Here is a 19,869-nt window from a genome sequence, read left to right on the forward strand (position 1 = left end):
ATGGTGCCTGAACTGCGGTTCCCCAAGTTCCTGCTGAAAAAAAGCCCTGAATACTGGTAATTAAATTGTTATGTTCATGCTAAATTAATTTAGCTAATGATTAGAAACACATCTAAAACACATTCATTAATTTCTTGCAGAAGTATTGGATGTGATTTGTAGACAATGAAAGGATTAACTGCCATCCAGGATTGATCTTTTATGTTTATTAAAAGTCCCCAAGTTTGTGTTTTAGATGTGTTTCTAATCATTAGCTAAATTAATTTAGCATGAACCTAAAAATATATATATATATATATATATATATATATATACAGTATGTGTTCAGCTGGATTTTTTTTCGAGTTAAGCTTTAAAAAAAACCAATGGTACCAATAAGTAGTCATTTGATTATTGTAAAATAGTAGGACAGTTAATTAATTTAATTATTGAAACTCAACAAAAGTTGAGTAAAGATAAAAAGGTACGTGTTTAAATAAGCAGACCTAAACTATGAATCCCTTAAACAAAAAAAAAGTCCCCAGTTCTTACCTAACATTTAATCTAAGATTGGTCCACCTACAGGTTCTGTCTGTAGATGTGGCTGGGAACCCATATGACTGCTATCACCAGACTGGGACTGTGCCACTATTTTATTGGTTGAAACTAATGTGAATCTTCCAGTCATTCATATAGCTGTGATCCCAGCACTGTGCAAGAAACTTTGCTGGTATACTTCAGAAGAATTAGACCACTGTTTCTTTATGATGCTCAGCCATTATTTGCTGAATACTATCAAATCAGGTTAAAGAGACAACTCTATGATGCTTATTTACTAAAACTGCATGGTGCACAATAAGGTGCAGCTCTGCATAGAATCCAATCAGCTTCCATATTTTATTGTCAAAGTTTAAATGAACAAGCTTAAGTTTGAAGCTTATTGGCAACCATGCACAGCTGCATCGGTTTTAGTAAATCACCCTCAATGAGTAGCCATCCTTAGCAGAACATCTCTAACAGGTTTCATAAAGCCATGTACTGTAGATAGTTTCAGAGAAAACAATACTTTTAAAACTGTAAAATGATGTAACAAAAGTAGTTAGGATCCCAGAACAATTGAAACTGGGAGAGTACTTAATGATGAAGTTATAAGGGGATGGTGAGTCAGAAATAATTAACAAAGGCATTATGAATATAATTTTGAATATATATAGGAAACCAAGACAGTACAAGGGTGGTACAATTCCTGGTACCTGGCAGAGGCATTTAAAATAAAAAAAGATTCTCATGCCAAAGAATTGATATAGAAATGATCCTTTGATGCATTAATGAATATTTCTCTGTTATTCATCCTCTAATTGTTTTTTCCTCCTTATTTTAGTCTGGCATACAGTCAACACAGCTTTCCACTGATTTCTCTGCTCTTACCACCCTACCAGACCCTCCTTGTTCCCGTTGTCACCACTTGTCCAGTAAAACACCACCACAAGCATGACAACCAAAATATCTCATCACTCAGAGTTTGGAAAACTGGCATATCAACTCTGCAGAGGCAGTCCTGTTGCTGTGAAGGGTGTACTGGTGAGTGAGTAGTAAGGGAAAACTCATTGCAAGTAATTTTTCCTATGCCTGTCCTCTCACCACTCTGCCAGCCCCAGCTGGTGCTGTACTGAAGGAGGAGAAGCAAGATATTGGCTAGGATGCATTACAGGGCAACCTGATCATTGCTACCTATGAGACAGTTTAGAGTAGGATTGTGGGTATTGGCTATCTTTGACGGTAAAATCTGTTCCTATGCAAAACCCCGGAAGCCGTTGTAAAATCTGAAAATGAAGATCTTTGATTTTTTTCTTAATTGGTTCAAATGCAAACATTATTCTGTTTAACATAGTCTTCTTGTTTATTACATTTTGTCCATTGGAGCCATGCACTATTGTATTTCATATTAACATCACTTAAGCAGCCCACAGAGTTTGCGATTTTCTTTCCTTCCACCACGTAAGGTAGGAAAGAAAATTGCTTGGTTCCCTCATCAATTCTGTGATTGTTCTTGGGGGAATTCCTCCTGTGTGCTATTGTGCTCTGCCATCGGGTAGCCCACCCCTCTGGAAGAACACAGTTATAACTGCTGGTGGCTGGTAGCTGTCAGCAATGATCGCATGAAAAAACATTTGACAGGCTGGTTGTACTGAATTCGATCGATGGATTGTTTCAGCACAACCAGCCTGACCATAGATGGAGCGAATCTCAGCTGGTCCTTGCTGAACCAGCCAAGACTGGCTAAGTTAGCTTAACAATAGGTACACAAGAGATTAGTACCACACTAATGTGTACCACACCCCACTTGCTACTTTGGCTATACATTTCTCTATCCCTATTATCTTAAGGCCCCTTGGGCATTCCTTATGTCCGTTTTTCATCTGTCTGTTTACAGATGGAAAATGAACACTCACATAATTCTATGGACTAGCAGATGTAAACAAATGATCATCCGTTTATATCCGTTAATATCCGCATCCATTAACATCCATTTTTTTTTAATGAAAGAAAACCCTATTTTTTGTCCATTAAAAAAAACAGAATGGATGAAATAATTATGTAAACGAACAATAATGGATGTAAATGGATGAAAAAAGGATGTAAATGGACAAAAACAGACAAAAAAAATGATGAAAACGGATGTAAATGGACAAAAAATGGATGTAAACAGATGAAAAACCAATGTAAATGGATGAAAATTGATGTAAATTGATAAAAAAAACGGATGAAAAACAGATGTAAACTGATAAAAAACTGATGTGAATTGATGAAAAACTGATGTAAACTAATGAAAAACTGATGTGAACTGATCTGTTTTTTCTTGGAAAAAACATGACTGAACTGATGTTTTTTCACGGAATGCCCGTGTGAAAGGGGCCTTATATTCATTGCCTGTTTTGTTGTTACAGACTATTTTATAATCCAGTATTCTTTTATTGGAATAAGTAAGCAGGCTGGTAGAACCTGTTTGAAGAAATAGCCTTTCTGAGCTGCCAAAATCAGATTTTGACATTTATAAGCATTGCATTACTAAGTAAAACAATTTACCACTGATTGTATTAATTGAGCATACAAGTCTATCTTGCATTTACTGTCAGTAATTGCCACATTATGTTATAAGTACCTAGCTGTACACTTTGTTTTTAACTTTTTGCGACCATTTAAAAGGAACTTTTTAAGACATAAATATGAAAATTGCCATTGCTGACTTGGAGAAGTGAAGGTGTGTTAAAGCTTTGCTTTACTGCTAAGTGAGTCATTGACTCAGAACAAGCATTATCTATGAGGCCCTTGAGCTGTGTGTTACAGACCTTTTTGTTTTTTTGTGACAGACTGGTATCCAATGAAAGTGACCCAACATTCCAAATGTAGTTATTACAGCTTAAAACAAAAAGTAAGAAGCAAAATACTGTGCCTACCAATGGATCTGATGCTTAGAGCTTAGCAGATCAAAGTGTTGCAGCAGACTGAGAGCAATGGTGGAGCAGATTTGTAAAAATGATTGTTAGTTCATCTCCAATGCTTTCACATCCAAGCAGGGGTGGATTGACAACTCATGGGGCCCCCGGGCAATAGGGGATCATGGGGCCCCTGTGTCCTTGCCCAAACTCAAAAAAGCCTATGAAAAAGGTACCAGGGGCATCTCATGGGGCCCCCTACTGACCCCGGGCCCTCGGGCAGTGCCCGAGTTTCCAAATGGTTAGTCCGCCCCTGCATCCAAGCCATTCTGCCATAGATAAGGTGTAATCAACTTGATGATGAACTAGCGAATAGAATGCTTGAAGATGGTCTTGTTTTGGTCTACAAATCTAACTTGATCTGTGTTGATTATAGCGTTGCCAAGATTTTGTAATCAACTCAAAGCAAAAGTGGAATTTGTTTGAATTATAATAAAAAAGAGCCTTTGAGCCACCTCCTAAGAATTTTTAAAAATGAATTATATACCCACGTAAAAGCATGAAACCCCAACAAGAAAATAATAAATGTGTCTCAAACTTTAGAGGGAGACATTACACTTAAATCGTATTATATCATAGTACAGGGCTTGAAATTTCCACTCACCTGCTCGCCAATGGCAAGTGGAAATCATGGTGGGGGCGAGTGTGTCCCCCAGGGCCAACTTGCTGAGCAGGCTCGGAGCTCAGGCTGGATCTGTCATTGACACTGGGAGCTGTCAGACTGCTCAATAGCTGAGCGCAGTGAAAGCAAAGGAAGGAGTGTGTGCTGTGCTCTCTGCCTCCCCCTAGAGTGCAGTACCTGGGTCTGTGAGTGAACAACGAAGTACTGCAACTTTTTATGGGTGTGTGTGTGTACGTGTACATGTGTGTGTGTTTGTGTGTGTCTGTGTATGCATGTACATGTGTCTGTGTGTATGTACATGTGTGTATCTGTACATGTGTCTGTGTGTATACATGTGTCTGTGTGTGTGTACATGTGTCTGTGTGTGTGTACATGTGTCTGTGTGTGTGTGCATGTACATGTGTGTGTTTGTGTGTATGTACGTACATGTGTCTGTGTGTGCACGTGTCTGTGTATGTATGTACATGTGTCTGTGCGTGTGTATTTCTTTGTATGTACATGTATCTGTGTGTATGTGTGTCTGTACGTGCCTGTGTGTATACATGTGTCTGTATGTATGTGTGTGTACATGTGTCTCTGTGTGTGTGTGTACATGTTTCTGTGTGTGTATGTGTGTGTGTGTACATGTCTGTGTACAGATGTCTCTGTTTGTGTGTGTTTGTTGGTGGCGAGTAACTCTTAAGGCCTGGTTAGTAGCTCAGGACTTGAAATATTAAGCCCCGTCATAGTATATTTCCTTATATTATAGTACATACCCTGATAAATTAAATGCTATGTTATATTAGATATTGATATGAATTTGAAATAACCCTAATTATAGGAAAGTAAGCAAGTAAAAAGATAGCATAATAAACACATACTGTATGTTTGGGACAAGACCAGAAGATGTGGTTTAGCATCCCCCACTCCTCCTGGCATCTCCAACAGCAATCAGAGGCCCTGGGAAAACAACTTTGAAGAATCGATGGCGTACCATCTTGTTAAAAGCTTAAAGTTGCCTTCCTGGACATGTGTGCAAATTGAGGATTTTAAGGTCAAATGAATAATGTTCTGACTTTGATCAGGTGTAAAAGTCCTGCCAAGATCTGCTTCCCATGGATACAAGACAAAGCAAAGTCACCCGGCAGGGTGATCAAAAGGGAGTACATCTTGGAAAGTGTGTTAAAAAGAATACCACTATCCATAAAAAGCACCTCAAATGTCAGCAGTGAGCAGCAATATTGTGTAGGGGGCCCTAGAGAACAAAAGAAACTGCAGAGCTTTCCAAAAATCTAGCGCATACAGTAACAACCTTCCGAATGCGATGACAATGTAGGCCAAGCATTGGAAGTAAGAAAGTGGGAGGCCTGAAAGTAGTTGTAATCCAGCAATGAGCGGGATAGTCCACAATCAGGGCCCGGGGAGAAGCATGGATTGCCCAAGATTGAGTAAAGCGGAATACAAAATCTCTTATCCAAAGACATATTATCCATTTTATTCCAATATATTTAAACAGTTACAAGTAAGTGCTGCTCAGCAAGAATTTTTTAACTGTGATCATTTAAAATAATCTCCTGGAACAATGTTACAAACTGTTGATAAGGTACTTTCCTCTATGCTACAGCAAACATAAATATTTTTCCTGCTAAAAAGTATTAAAAATTACTTGTCACTAGTGATTATTGTCATTTTTTTCTAGGTGTTGGATTTACTATGGTGATTATATCAACTCTTGTATCTATATACTACAATGTCATCATTGCTTACAGCTTATTTTATTTATTTTCTTCATTTCGAAGCTATCTGCCATGGAATGATTGCTATGAATGGGCAGATAGTAGATGTCAAGGCACTGTAAATGGTAAGTAGGCTTATTGATTACCGTATATAATATGCTTGTATAAATCATGAAAATTCAGATGAGAACTGAAAGTTTTCTTTTACAGGTTTTTGCAACGTCACTTTGGACAATGCTACAATTACTATGAATATGTCCTCAGTACATGAACAAAATTTGACTTGTATTTCAGACAACACAACAGAGTTACCAAGCAAGCAATACTGGGAGTACGTTTAGTGGATAGGTTTTTTGTGTAGAGGTTGGTCAGGTGACAGTAAAATTCATCAGATGAATGGCAATTAGTATAATCTGAGAAACCTGTCCTTTTCTCTCGCCCCAAAGTCCCATTTTACTTTTATTCATGTGTGATATTTATACCTTGCCATTTCTATAATAAACTTGATCAAGACACAACCTAAGAAGTTGGCTAGGCCCCCAGCCAAAGATACTGGGAAGACCAGAGCTATGGTGTTGCCAGATTAGGAAGAACTGAGTTGGAATTCTTAACAGGTATTTTAATTGTCCGATACCCGCCTATAAAATATGGTACTATTAAATGTCTGTAACAGACTTTCCTACAAATTTCTGTTGCAAATAGGCCAATTCCAGTCAGAACTGATTTCCCTCAGTTTCTGTCCTAAAACAGTTGATATATTTTTTAACGGTATGCAAAACTTAAAGCAGAACAATACTCACCTCAGCTCCAGCGATGTGGCCTCCTCTAATTCCTCATCTGGCAGCTGGCATCTTCTGGTGGCCATCTTCCATGTCTCAATCGCCCTCCACTGTCATTGACCCAGTGGGGATAACATCACTCCTGCGCACGCTCAAGAGTTCAATCAGATTCAGCATTGCTGAATTTGTACAGTGATCTGGGCATGTGCAGCTCCCTGTACAAGGGCATATAGGCAGGTAAGTAGTTTTAATGCAGAAGAGACAAAGCATGTCTTTTCTGCATTAAAAATCCTGACTGTCCGCCCATTTTAATTACTTAGCATAAAGTTCCACTTTAAAGAGTATGTAAACAAAACATTTCATATTCCTTATAGCTGCCTGCTGTACCATGTACTTGTATGAAAAAGTATTCAATTCTTTTTGTATTGCTTCCTTTGTGTGAAATCCCTGGTGTTCTTGTCAGTCCCTCTGCTTACCTATTAAAAACTGACCACACTAGGCAGGAGAACACACAGTGGTCAGTTCTCTGGCTGTGTTCTCTAGACTTGAGGCTGATTTCAGCTTGAAATACAACTGTACAGTACTTCACAAATGTACCTGCTTACAGTGTGTATCCACTTTTGCAGCCAAATTTGGATAACACCTAACTTTATATTTCTTACATGTCCCCATTCACATAGCATAACTTAAAACAATATGTAAAAATTGCAGCTTACATTTTTAGATGCTCTGTTACCTTCCAGCAAGGAAAAATCCTAGGGAGTTTTCTTTGTTTATAGGCAGCTGTGTTTGCCATAATTAGCCCTGCCTGTACTGTGCAGACAGATCTTCATTATTTAGTGTAAATGTGAACAACATCAGTCCTAACAAAGATTTAAAGGTTAGAGCCTAGGCTTCTTGCATTGCATGTTAAGTAGCACAGACTTGGGACAGGCTCATTCTAAAATTGTTCAAAAGACCTTGCAGTCAGCCATTACACCTCCTCTGGGGAATACAAGGTTAGAAATATTTAAAAAAAATAATTTTAGGAACACATAACAAACATATAATGTGGTGTTCTCAAATTCGACTGCAAAAGTAGAAGTACCCTTTAAAGTTGAGCTCCAGGCAGATAAAAAGGACACAAATTAAAGTGTTTCTAAACCCAGGACCCTGCATTCATAATATGTGGTCTTCCACAGTACACAGAACATGGAAATGCAATTATTTTGGTAAATATAAACTGCTAAATGCCTTTTCTCATCAGCAGTATATAGCAGTCTTGTGACTTCTATCACTGTCTGCACTGGTTAAAGAAGGAGTTTTCATTCCTATGTCCATTTCAGTCCTATGAAGCTGCATGACCCCTGACCCTCTGTCTGGACAGTGCTGATTGGCCTTGTGCTGATGTACCCTCCCAAAGAAAAAAAAACTCTCTAGCCATACAAATTAAACTGAGCATGTGCAGACTGTCTTCTAGAGCTCTCTACTATCAGCAGGTGGATTGGGGACAATAAAAGAAGGGAATGATCAGAGAAGACAGGATCACACTGCTTTTTTACACAATGAGGAGGATTAACCCCTTAGGTTCTACAGTGAGTATAACAAGCTTGCTTTATTGTACAGTCAGGTCCATAAATATTGGGACATGGACACAATTCTAACATTTTTGGCTCTATACACCACCACAATGGATTTGAAATGAAACGAACAAGATGTGCTTTAACTGCAGACTGTCAGCTTTAATTTGAGGGTATTTACATCCAAATCAAGTGAACGGTGTAGGAATTACAACAGTTTGCATATGTGCCTCCCACTTGTTAAGGGACCAAAAGTAATGTGACAGAATAATAATCATACATCAAACTTTCACTTTTTAATACTTGGTTGCAAATCCTTTGCAGTCAATGACAGCCTGAAGTGTGGAACGCATAGACATCACCAGACGCTGGGTTTCAACCCTGGCGATGCTCTGCCAGGCCTCTACTGCAACTGTCTTCAGTTCCTGCTTGTTCTTGGGGCATTTTCCCTTCAGTTTGTCTTCAGCAAGTGAAATGCATGCTCAATCGGATTCAGGTCAGGTGATTGACTTGGCCATTGCATAACATTCCACTTCTTTCCATTAAAAAACTCTTTGGTTGCTTTTGCAGTATGCTTTGGGTCATTGTCCATCTGCACTGTGAAGCGGCGTCCAATGAGTTCTGAAGCATTTGGCTGAATATGAGCAGATAATATTCCCGAAACACTTCACAATTCATCCGGCTGCTTTTGTCAGCAGTCACATCATCAATAAATACAAGAGAAGCAGTTCCATTGGCAGCCATACATGCCCACGCCATGACACTACCACCACCATGCTTCACTGATGAGGTGGTATGCTTAGGATCATGAGCAGTTCCTTTCCTTCTCCATACTCTTCTCTTCCCATCACTCTGGTACAAGTTGATCTTGGTCTCATCTGTCCATAGGATGTTGTTCCAGAACTGTGAAGGCTTTTTTACATGTCGTTTGGCAAACTCTAATCTGGCCTTCCTGTTTTTGAGGCTCACCAATGGTTTCCATCTTGTGGTGAACCCTCTGTATTCACTCTGGTGAAGTCTTCTCTTGATTGGTGACTTTGACACACATACACCTACCTCCTGGAGAGTGTTCTTGATCTGGCCAACTATTGTGAAGGGTGTTTTCTTCACCAGGGAAAGAATTCTTTGGTCATCCACCACAGTTGTTTTCCGTGGTCTTCCGGGTCTTTTGGTGTTGCTGAGCTCACTGGTGCGTTCCTTCTTTTTAAGGATGTTCCAAACAGTTGTTTTGGCCACGCCTAATGTTTTTACTATCTCTCTGATGGGTTTGTTTTGTTTTTTCAGCCTAATGATGGCGTGCTTCACTGATAGTGACAGCTCTTTGGATCTCATCTTGAGAGTTGACAGCAACAGATTCCAAATGCAAATAGCACACTTGAAATGAACTCTGGACCTTTTATCTGCTCATTGTAATTGGGATAATGAGGGAATAACACACACCTGGCCATGGAACAGCTGAGAAGCCAATTATCCCATTACTTTTGGTCCCTTAATAAGTAGGAGGCACATATGCCAACTGTTGTAATTCCTACACCGTTCACCTGATTTGGATGTAAATACCCTCAAATTAAAGCTGACAGTCTGCAGTTAAAGCACATCTTGTTCGTTTCATTTCAAATCCATTGTGGTGGTGTATAGAGCCAAAAATGTTAGAATTGTGTCCATGTCCCAATATTTATGGACCAGACTGTATATACAGACTGATTTTACTGTTGTGGGTTTAGTAGCACTTTAATGCAGCTCTATGTTCAGTGATACATCATTAAATGTATTTTCTAAATTCAAGCAGTGTGCTTGGTATAAGCCTCATGCCATTCCCGTACAGAAAATGGGAGAAGCACAACGTGGAATCCAGGTGTGCTGTAGTACAAGGAATGTGATAATAGAAGAATGTGCACATAAAATGCTAGCAGAATGACAGAGAGACAAGCTCATCAGTCTGCTGCTTCTCCTTTCACTGTTAAATCAGAGAGTGGGGTTAGGACAAGAGTTACTTAAACTAATGCCTACTATATTCTACTAATTTCCAAACTCCCTTTCATGGCATGTACATATACTTGAACAAAGACAGGGATGAGCATACCCACATACCAAACCTATGGGAGGGCAAATGACCTAACATTTATTAAGGTTTTAATATATCGTAGGATTGTTGCATGTAGTGTTTGATACTATCAAGATGTAGATCATAGATTCTTCATACACTTCCAAAATTAGATTGGGAGGTTCAAAAAGTGTAAATCTCAATCACTCCCATCTAAAAATCTAGTATTCAGAAAGAAGAGGTTCAGCATGGTTTTTAGAAAACAACATCACAATCCAAAAAGCTGTTAGCCCTGTACCTGTACTTTTTGTTAAATTAGCTGAACAAGAACTGCATGCCCTGCAGAAAAACTGCAAGTTTTTCATTTTGTCCTTGGTGGGCCTTTGAATGCTTTCTTACTTTTAGTCATTTATCTAACCCTCTTTTTTCTCTTTTTGAAAAGGATCCCAAAAGCCTTATTTAGGTTCCTTTACATTGTAGGACACATATCATGTAAATAGCGCCTGTCTTCTACATTGAGACCACAAGATGGCACCTAATGCGAATGTGCCAAAGTCATGACATGATGACATTGTGATGCACGTTCGTGATGACGTCAAGGCGCATGCATGTGTGAAGACATCATCATGCTGCATGCGTACGTATTTACCTTCCCATGAATTTTGGTGTGTGGGTATGTGCATTCCCATTTTTGTTCAAGAGAATGGGGTTAGGACAAGACCTGAAGCTTTTACTAGGATGCTGCAGAGAAAAATCAGATATCTTGCTCTGCCAGGCAGAACTGTGTGACAAAGCAGTGTATATATATTCCATCTGTATATTTGCCTGTTTGCCTGGAAGGAATTTGAAGTCACAAAGAGACAGCAAGACCTGGAAATATTTTTTCATGATAGTTGATACCCTGAAATCAGGAATTAACTTATTACTTCATTTTTTGTCTTTTTTATGTGACATAAGAGATCCATGTAGATGGATCGCCTAAGGTCATCATCACCTCTTAGAACCAGACAGTGAAAGGGATACCAAAAAAAGGGACATCCATATTCTCCAAGAATAATCTATACACATCTGCTAGTTTATAGTCCTGTAGTCTGTCTTTCATGAAATTTTTCTTACTGTGTTTTCCTGCCTTCTTTTAACTTCCTATATGAGCTTCCGAACCCTTTCCCCCCCTCGCTTCCATTTGTTTGGAAGGACCTGTGCACATTAGTTGCAGCCATGTACACTGCTCAATGAATACTAAAAATCCCATAGTCCCTAGTACATTTTGGGAGTGAGCAAGGAAGGGTGGTTACATTCCTTCATATGGTGGGACTATGGATAATGAACATAGCCACCCTCAAACAAAAAATCAGATCACAGTAGCATAAAAAAAGAAATCTAGAAAAAAAAAAAAAGAAAGAAATCTAGAGATTTGTAGGAGGCTGAGAGCAACTGAGGGTACTTTTTTAAATTAAGATTATATATACAATAATATACAATAAATTGGATATTTTTTTTAAAACCAGAGTTTAGTGTCACTTTAATTCTCCACATGAATGAATGTAATTACTTTGATCCATTACTTGAGGCTTTCTATGCAAACAATTAGGAATTCTGGGTTTTGCTTTGAGTAACGCGTGAAACAAAATGTTCATACTTTTTGTATATAACTCTTTTACAGCATCATTTTTAACATCTTAGCTTGAAAGAGAGACCACATAGTCCTAGAAACTCAATATTTTTGTGTATTTCTTAGAGATAGCCTTCAAAGAGTTTCATATCTCTATAATCTTTGGTTTCTTGAAAGAAAATAAAATATTATTTGTCTAGTGAATGGCTAACTACAGAAAGAGTCTCCAACGCCCCCAGCAACATTCTTACATTTCAGTGGAATTTTTAACATGGAGCACATATAATTAGGGCTACTGATTCATGGTACAGCATACGATAAAGCTGGCAAGTGGTCCAAAAATGCAAATGTCCGTTTATTAATTTTTATTTTTACAACTGAAAGTTGACTACAAATGATAGCAATGCATCCACCAGTCCTAAACCATATAAAGAATCATGCCTTCAGGCTCATTACAGTATTCAGTGGGGTGGTATCAGTCCTACCCATGATCACCAAGCAGAAGAATAAAGCTGGCCATAGATAGATCAAATTTTGGCCAGTTCAGCAAGAACCAGCCAAATTTTGATCCACTTATGGCTGTTCCCATGCATGAGCAGTCGATCTAATAATCGACTTCTTGTAAACAGACTTGTTGGAAAATTTTTGTTTGATCAGCACTGCAGCCAATTGGAACCCAACATCCACGTAGCTTGCGTGGATGGGGGAAACCATTCAGTTTTTTTCAATTGGCCCATTTCAATTGTTATTCAAATAAAAATCAGAATGTACTAATGATGGCAATATAATGTCTGCTTTCTATGTACAACTACCATTTCACTACACACACACACATTATACTACTAAAAAAGAAAGGCTGGAAAAGGAGAAACAAAACAAGAAAAAACTATGGAGATGTTTGGGTACTGTTGCATATTTGAGCAAATGTTTTTGTATTTTCAGTAAAGTAGCTCTGAAGCGGTCAGACAGTATGGATGAAACAGGCACAGTGGTTTGGCACTTGGCACTCTGTCTACTACTGGCATGGATTATAACTGCTGCTGCACTTGTCAAAGGAATAAAATCATCTGGAAAGGTAAATATGTCTGTTGTGCTATTGACTGTACTGACATTACTGAACTAACTACAGGGAAAATACTGGGAAACACCACCATCCAAATGTGATTTTGGCAATTGTATTGGCATCATTGATATAACCGTTGGTAAAACATTGGCATATCATTGGAGTATCAAGACAGTTGAGTATTTATGGAAGCATGAAAGTCCCCTGTGCTGACAGGGATTGTAATCTGTTCATTGTAGATACATAATTGGATGTATAGGGATATCATTTTCCAAGTAAATTATTATGCTAATCTCTAGAAAGACTTTTAGTGGGGAGAGGAAGGGATGGATATTCTGTCAGGCTTTTATTGTTGTCTGACTGCTTTAGGTAGAACCCATCCCCTCCCTTTCACTGTGACACCAGGACCAAAAGGAAGGTACAGGTATCACCAGAACAGGAACACACACACATCAATATATACATCACAGAAGATCTGTCCCTTCCTCACTTGAGATAATTCCCATCACCTCCATCAGTTAAAAGAAGGCACACAGCAATACAAAAGCAATACAAACCCAACAGAGGCTCTAAACCTTCGCCGTTAAAAGTAGTTTTGTCTTGTCCTCATTGGAAGTGTGTCATACATTTTCCCTTTTGTACTACAACTTTTGGTACATTGGTAAAATCGTCTACAATTTAACTTTAACTTTAAAGAACAACTGAACCTTTAGTTAAATCAGCTAAATACATTTGGGAACATCAAAACAAAAGGTGTTCAATGTATTACTGAAAGCAGCCACAACCTGTGAAGCCTGTCCCCTGCCAGCCTGCTGCAGAGAAGGACGTTTGGTCTCTGAGTGTAAGCAGTGGTCTCTCTGCAGACACACTCTATATTAAGCCAAACCTACTGTACAGCTCTATATTTATTACAGCTTGTTTGATTTTTGCTGATGATTGGAGAGCTCTGATTCAGCAGGTGGTGTGTTGGTCCTCTGCAGAGAGACTACTGCTTCCAAACAGAGATCGCGCACATTCTTTGCATGTTGTAGCTGCTTTCCTAATAACAAAAACTGTACGACTTTGAACACCATTTGTTTTAATCCACCTGGAATGTGTTTTGCTGATTTAAACTAAAAGTTCAGTTGGGTTTAAATGTGCTATCTAAATATTACTGCTGTGTAATACAAACAGAAGAGCACATCTGAGAAACATTAGAGAACTGACTGGCAGCAACATTATGCAGATCATAAGAAGGCAAAATACAAGCTTTTTTTTCAATACTCAGTGGACACAAACATTCACAGAGATCTGGTACATAAAGTCTCTCTGTGCCAGATCATCAGAATAGAACATGGCATAAAAATAAAAATGTATGGGTTATACTTGTACAAACATAACAAAATCAGGACAGGGTTTAAGATGTACTGACAGAGGTGGTGAATTTTTTTGTACCTACCAAAACCATATATTCCATTTGTACATGAAACAGTATCAGAGATTAATTAGGGCAGTATTGCGCCCTAGGCAAGGTCCCACAATCTCTTTTGGATTTCAACAGGTACAGGAAAGGACACCATTTGCATTCTCTGTTCTGACATGATTCACCCCATCAGATACCAACTGTCTACAAGCGTATCCTCTCTAGTGAAATGTCAGGTAGGTTCACCTTTTTTTTCCTGGTTTACTGCAGGAGCAAGAGTTGCAGGAGCTGATCCTCCTGAACTTTCAGCCAGCCCTAGCCTCCTGTCTATTTTGTCTTCTGAATGATCCCTTTCTGGATAGTATCACTGCACTCTGTATTACGTCTTCAAAATGTTTTGGATAAACACTGTAATATTTTTTTAACACTGCAAATCCATTTTTGTTTGCTAAGAGTGAAGGTTTCACTGGTAAATGCAGAGGAGTTCATTTTGGCACACGGGGTTTTCTATGTAAATTTCTTTTGAGAATTGAAAATAGCCAGGAAGGCTTTTATTACATAATTTTTTGTCACCATAGTATTTTCTCATTAGTATTAATCTGAAAGTATCTATCACCGTGATACGATAGTCTTGTCATCATTAGATATGAGCTTGGGTGTCCTGGGTGCACTTCCAAAGCCACATTGCTGAGCCTGCCAGGTGTCCTGTAATGGGCCAGTAACTTGCACCAAGGCATTCCTCACCCCACAGCTATATGTATATGTAGCGATACCCTTGTGAGTGCTGCTGGGTTGTGGGTATCCCTGAGCCTCTCTCTGCACAGCCAGGCAACAGATATTCCTCGCACCAACTTGCATGCAAAGACATTGACCAGTCCATGGCTTGGTTTTGTTCTTTTATTAGGGGAAATCAGCTTGGATGGGGAATAGGGATTATGTGATGCCCAGTTTGGCTTGAAACCATGGAAGGGGGATACTTCCCTCCTATGTACAAGATCCTGAACTGTACTTTTTCTGAAAGCCGTCAGTCGTTGAGACTCAGTAGCAGCTGCCCTTTATGGGTCAGGAACTAGCAGCCCCTCAAAAATCACTTCTTGTAGCTACATGCAGAGACATATTTTCTCCCCTTATAGAGCTGCTCCCAGCTCCACAGCCTGAAAGCACTACCAGCCCTCCTGGCTTCTTGGAAGATCTCCCGAGACAAGGATTAATGATTGAGCCCAGTGCTGTCCTTAGAAAGCTTGCTACATTTGGCAATCTTTCCCCTTGTAGATCCCAAAGTGTGCTGCTTTACTTACACTGTCCTCCTTGCTCCCTGCTGTTCCAGACCTTGATCCCATCCTTGCTTCTGCACAGAATGTAACCTCCTGAGCCAGCACACACCCAGCCTAGAGGCCAGCCACCCCCCAGGCCTAGGGGACCCCTCATAGGCACTGACCGTCTCCTCAGCACTCCATTTTCCACCCAACTCCTCTGTCTTCCTGACTCTCCCATATTTATAGGCCAGTCCACATCTCTACTAGGGCCTCCAAGCCTGGGATTGACCGGACCCCTCTAAGGGGACAGGACAACTGCACCGCATCAAAGGGATGATGGACGAGGCCATCAAATCTTGAGTGAGAACCTTCTTCCCTCAGCCAGAGCATTGAAAATGAGTTGTAGATGGGGGTTCCAGCATAACAATTAACCAAAACATGCAGCCAGGGCAACAAAGGAGTGGCTCAAGAAGAAGCACATTAAGCTCCTGGAGTGGCCTAACCAGTCTTAAGACCTTAATCCGATTGAAAATCTGTGGAGGGAGCTGCCAAATGTCAGCCACCAAACCTTAATGACTTGGAGAGGATCTGCCAAGAGTAGTGGGACAAAATCCCTCCTGAGATGTGTGCAAACCTGGTGGCCAACTACAGGAAACGTCTGACCTCTGTAATTGCCAACAAGGGATTTGCCACCAAGTACTAAGTCATGTTTTGTGAAGGGGATCAAATACTTATTTCCCTCATGAACATGCAAATCGGTGCATAATTTGTTAGACATGCATTTTTTTTTAATTTGTTGTTTCTATTCTGTCTCTCAGTGTTACAATACACCCACCATTCAATTTTTAGACTGATCATTTCTTTGTGAGTGGGCAAACATTCAAAATCAGCAGGGGATCAAATACTTATTTCCTTCACTGTATGAAAAGCGTAAATTAGGTTTAAGGATGTGGTTGTGGCCAAGGGTCAAGTTTTTGGGTTGGTTTGAGGTTTTGGACTGAGACTAGGGGTTGGGTCTGTGTTAAAGATAGGTTTAGGACTCATGCTAGGAAGACAGCAAGTGTTCTTTTTCAGGCATGCTAAGTATGTAACGTGGTAACAGCTATCAGGGCTGCATACTTCCACACCAAAAATAAACACATCAGTTTGCAGAAACCCAAAACATTCTAAGGAAAAGGCAGCTACAGTAAGTGTATTTTAACACAGTAGAGACATTACATGCCTCTTGTACAATAAAAAAAAACCTGCCTGAACACAGGGAACAACATTCCTCTTTAATAAACAGATATAACAATAAAAAAAAATGAAATACTATGATTAACAGACTAAAAAAGACCAAATAAGAGAAGTTTATTCTTTGGGCTTACAAACACTTTAATTACCGGCCTGCCAAGGGTTCTACTTTAAATAGACCCAAAAAGAAAAACTGCTTTTTATGCAGTGTGCTTTAGAAACAGAACAAATTCATCCTTTTTAAGTACAATAGTACAATAACTAGAGTGACAGCTTTCATCTGAGGCTTCAAATAAAGTATATTTTCATTTCACAGCCAAATTGGGATAAAACCTACTTTATATGTGTTACATGTCACATAGTATTGCTAAAAAAAAATGATAACAATTTCTATGATGTTTTTTAGATGTTTATTTCTCAAAATTGCAGAAAAAAACCCTACTTAGTTCTCTTTGGTTATGAGGAGGCTGGGTAGCTGTGTTTGTGATAATTAACCCTGTCTGTACTGTGCTGGTAGATCTCATCATCATTCGTGCCAGATTAAAACACTGACTGTCTTCACAAAGGGTTAAAAGTTTGGTACCTGGCTTTCATTTTATGTTAATAAAAACTGCATTAGGCCAGTCTCCAGCCTTTCTATGGGACAGATTATAGAGAACTAAAGCCTGGTTCCAACGAGAATATCAGACAAATGATTGTCCATTTTTCTTTGCATGCTATTTAAATCTAATAGGTTACTAGAGTTGTGAAAATGATTGTAAGACAGAATACAACTTTCTGCGATGATGTAATGTATTGTAATGTATTCTTTAGTTTCTGAGCATGTGAGCTCTTGGCTATGGTGTGGGGTTGTTTTTCAGGGGTTGGGCTTGGCACCTTAGTTCCAGCGAAAGGAACTCTTAAGGCATCAACATACCAAGACATTTTGGACAATTTCATGCTCCCAAACTTTGTGGGAACAGTTTGGGGATGGCCCCTTCCTGTTCCGACATAACTGCGCCTCAGTGCACAAAGCAAGGTCCATAAAAACATGGATGAATGACTTTGTTGTGGAGGAACTTGACTGGCCTGCACAGAGTCCTGACCTCAACCTGATAGGACACCTTTGGGATGAATTAGAGTGGAGACTGCGAGCCAGGCCCTCGGCTGACATCAGTGCCTGACCTCACAAATGCACTTCTGCAAGAATAGTCAAACATTCCCATAGACTCACTCCTAAACCTTGTGGACAGCCTTCCTAGAAGAGTTGAAGCTGTTTTAGCTGCAAATGGTGGGCCAACTCAATATTGAACCCTATGGACTAAGACGGGGACGCCACTATAGTTCATGTGTATGTAAAAGCAGGCGTCCCAATACTTTTGGCAATATAGTATATATATATATATATATATATATATAAAATAAACTGTATATAGGTATGCTGTGCAAATAGGAGCCCATAATAATCGTATAATTTGGTTTTCTCAAATTTGTTTTGTGATCATTTTTGTTTCAACATTAAATTTTTCTCTACAGTACTTTGTGATCTGATGCTGAATAAAACTATAGTAATAAATGAGTGAAGCTGTAATAACTGTTTTTCAGGTGGTGTATTTCACAGCCTTGTTTCCGTATGTAGTCCTCATTATTCTTCTTATTAGAGGAGTCACACTGGAGGGAGCAAGGGATGGCATTGAATACTTTATTGGACAACAGTCTGATATTTCAAAGCTTTCTAATGGAGAAGTAAGTGTTTTGATTGTCTTTCCAGTTCCCCAAAAAAGTACACAATCTAATGTCCTTACTATATTCATGCACAACCGTGAGCCAATTTTCAGAAGAAGTCAATGAAACTACCAGTGTGTTTATTTGGATTGTGGGTGGAAATCAAGGAAACCAAAGGAAATTCATATAAATTAGGACAAAACTACAGTCAGAGCAACCATGCAACAGTTATGGAGCGCACCACTATGCATTTAGCAAATACATTTGGATTAATAAATATATATAAACTCTAATGACATCTATACAATTGGTATGAAGGCAAATAAAATATTGTGACTGTGTGTAAAGTAACTCATAAGACTATATTTCTACTGATAATGGATGTTACAGCTAAAAAAGTCCTAGGTCCCTTGATGCAATACAAGCTTAAAGATGGACTTCACACTTTCAGGTTGTGGCAACGTGTGCCGTAAGGCACACACGTATTGCTGCATTGCAGTGCCATTCATTTTTAATGACAGCCCGATGCACTTCCTTGTAGTGTGTTGCCATGTGTTGCTTTGGAAGTTGCAAGAGTCATCTTAAGCATTTTAGGGTGCATTGGCAGCCCATTCATTTTGTATAGGCTACCCTAATGCAATGCATGTTAATGCAAGTTAGCACACCTGCATTAAAGCACAGCAAAAATGTAAAGGGGCCCTTAAAGTGGAACATCACGCTCTCAATCAACATTGACTATTTTAAATCTTTTTGCTGCTAGCATTAGTAAATAGATAGGAAAGTATATCATATTTGTTTCAATCTGTTTTTATATTTCTTTAGTTACTTCCTAGTTTCCTTGCATAGGCAAATGATGTCATACAACCCAGGAGTCTTCAGGAGGGGAGGAGGGGCTTTCTCAGCTAAGCACACCCTCCTGCCTGTATGCCTGAGCTAAGGGAAGATTAATTCCAGGAAGCAATTTCTACAAGAATCATTTGCCCTTACTCAAAATAGCCACGGCAAGAAATCGGGTGTTTTTCTAAGTGATTTCTCAGCAAAATAAAGCATGAAGACATGGCTGGATAGGGGAGTTTGCTTTGAATATTACAAATTAATTATATAGTGCTTTTGGTTTGTGGTGCTCAGTTACATTGTAATTTCGCTTTACTGTTTTTAATGGGTAAAGTTGTCACCAAGACAGAAGGTGATGGGAAACCCATCCAAGTTTTACAATTGTCACCCGAAACAGAGATAAATAAAAATAGTCAGATGGGGACACCTGTTCTGATGGCATCAATCTAAAAGAGAAACTCTTATTTTGTAGATATTTTCTCACATTCCTGTGATATAGAGTAAACTATATTGTCTTTCCAGTACACATTTTGAGAAATTATTGTTTATCACCCCCTTCAGATCACCGCC

At 39.1% G+C, this 19,869-nt stretch overlaps 1 pseudogene; it reads left to right on the plus strand.

Annotated features, from left to right (window-relative positions):
• Positions 1–19,869, plus strand: part of LOC149440939 (sodium- and chloride-dependent neutral and basic amino acid transporter B(0+)-like) — a 32,533-nt pseudogene continuing 12,664 nt past the window's right edge.

The sequence above is a fragment of the Staurois parvus genome, unplaced genomic scaffold (genome assembly GCF_062004578.1).
Source record: "Staurois parvus isolate SC_StPar_1 unplaced genomic scaffold, SC_StPar_1.0 ptg001045l, whole genome shotgun sequence".
In the NCBI taxonomy this organism is placed as follows: Eukaryota; Metazoa; Chordata; class Amphibia; order Anura; family Ranidae; genus Staurois; species Staurois parvus.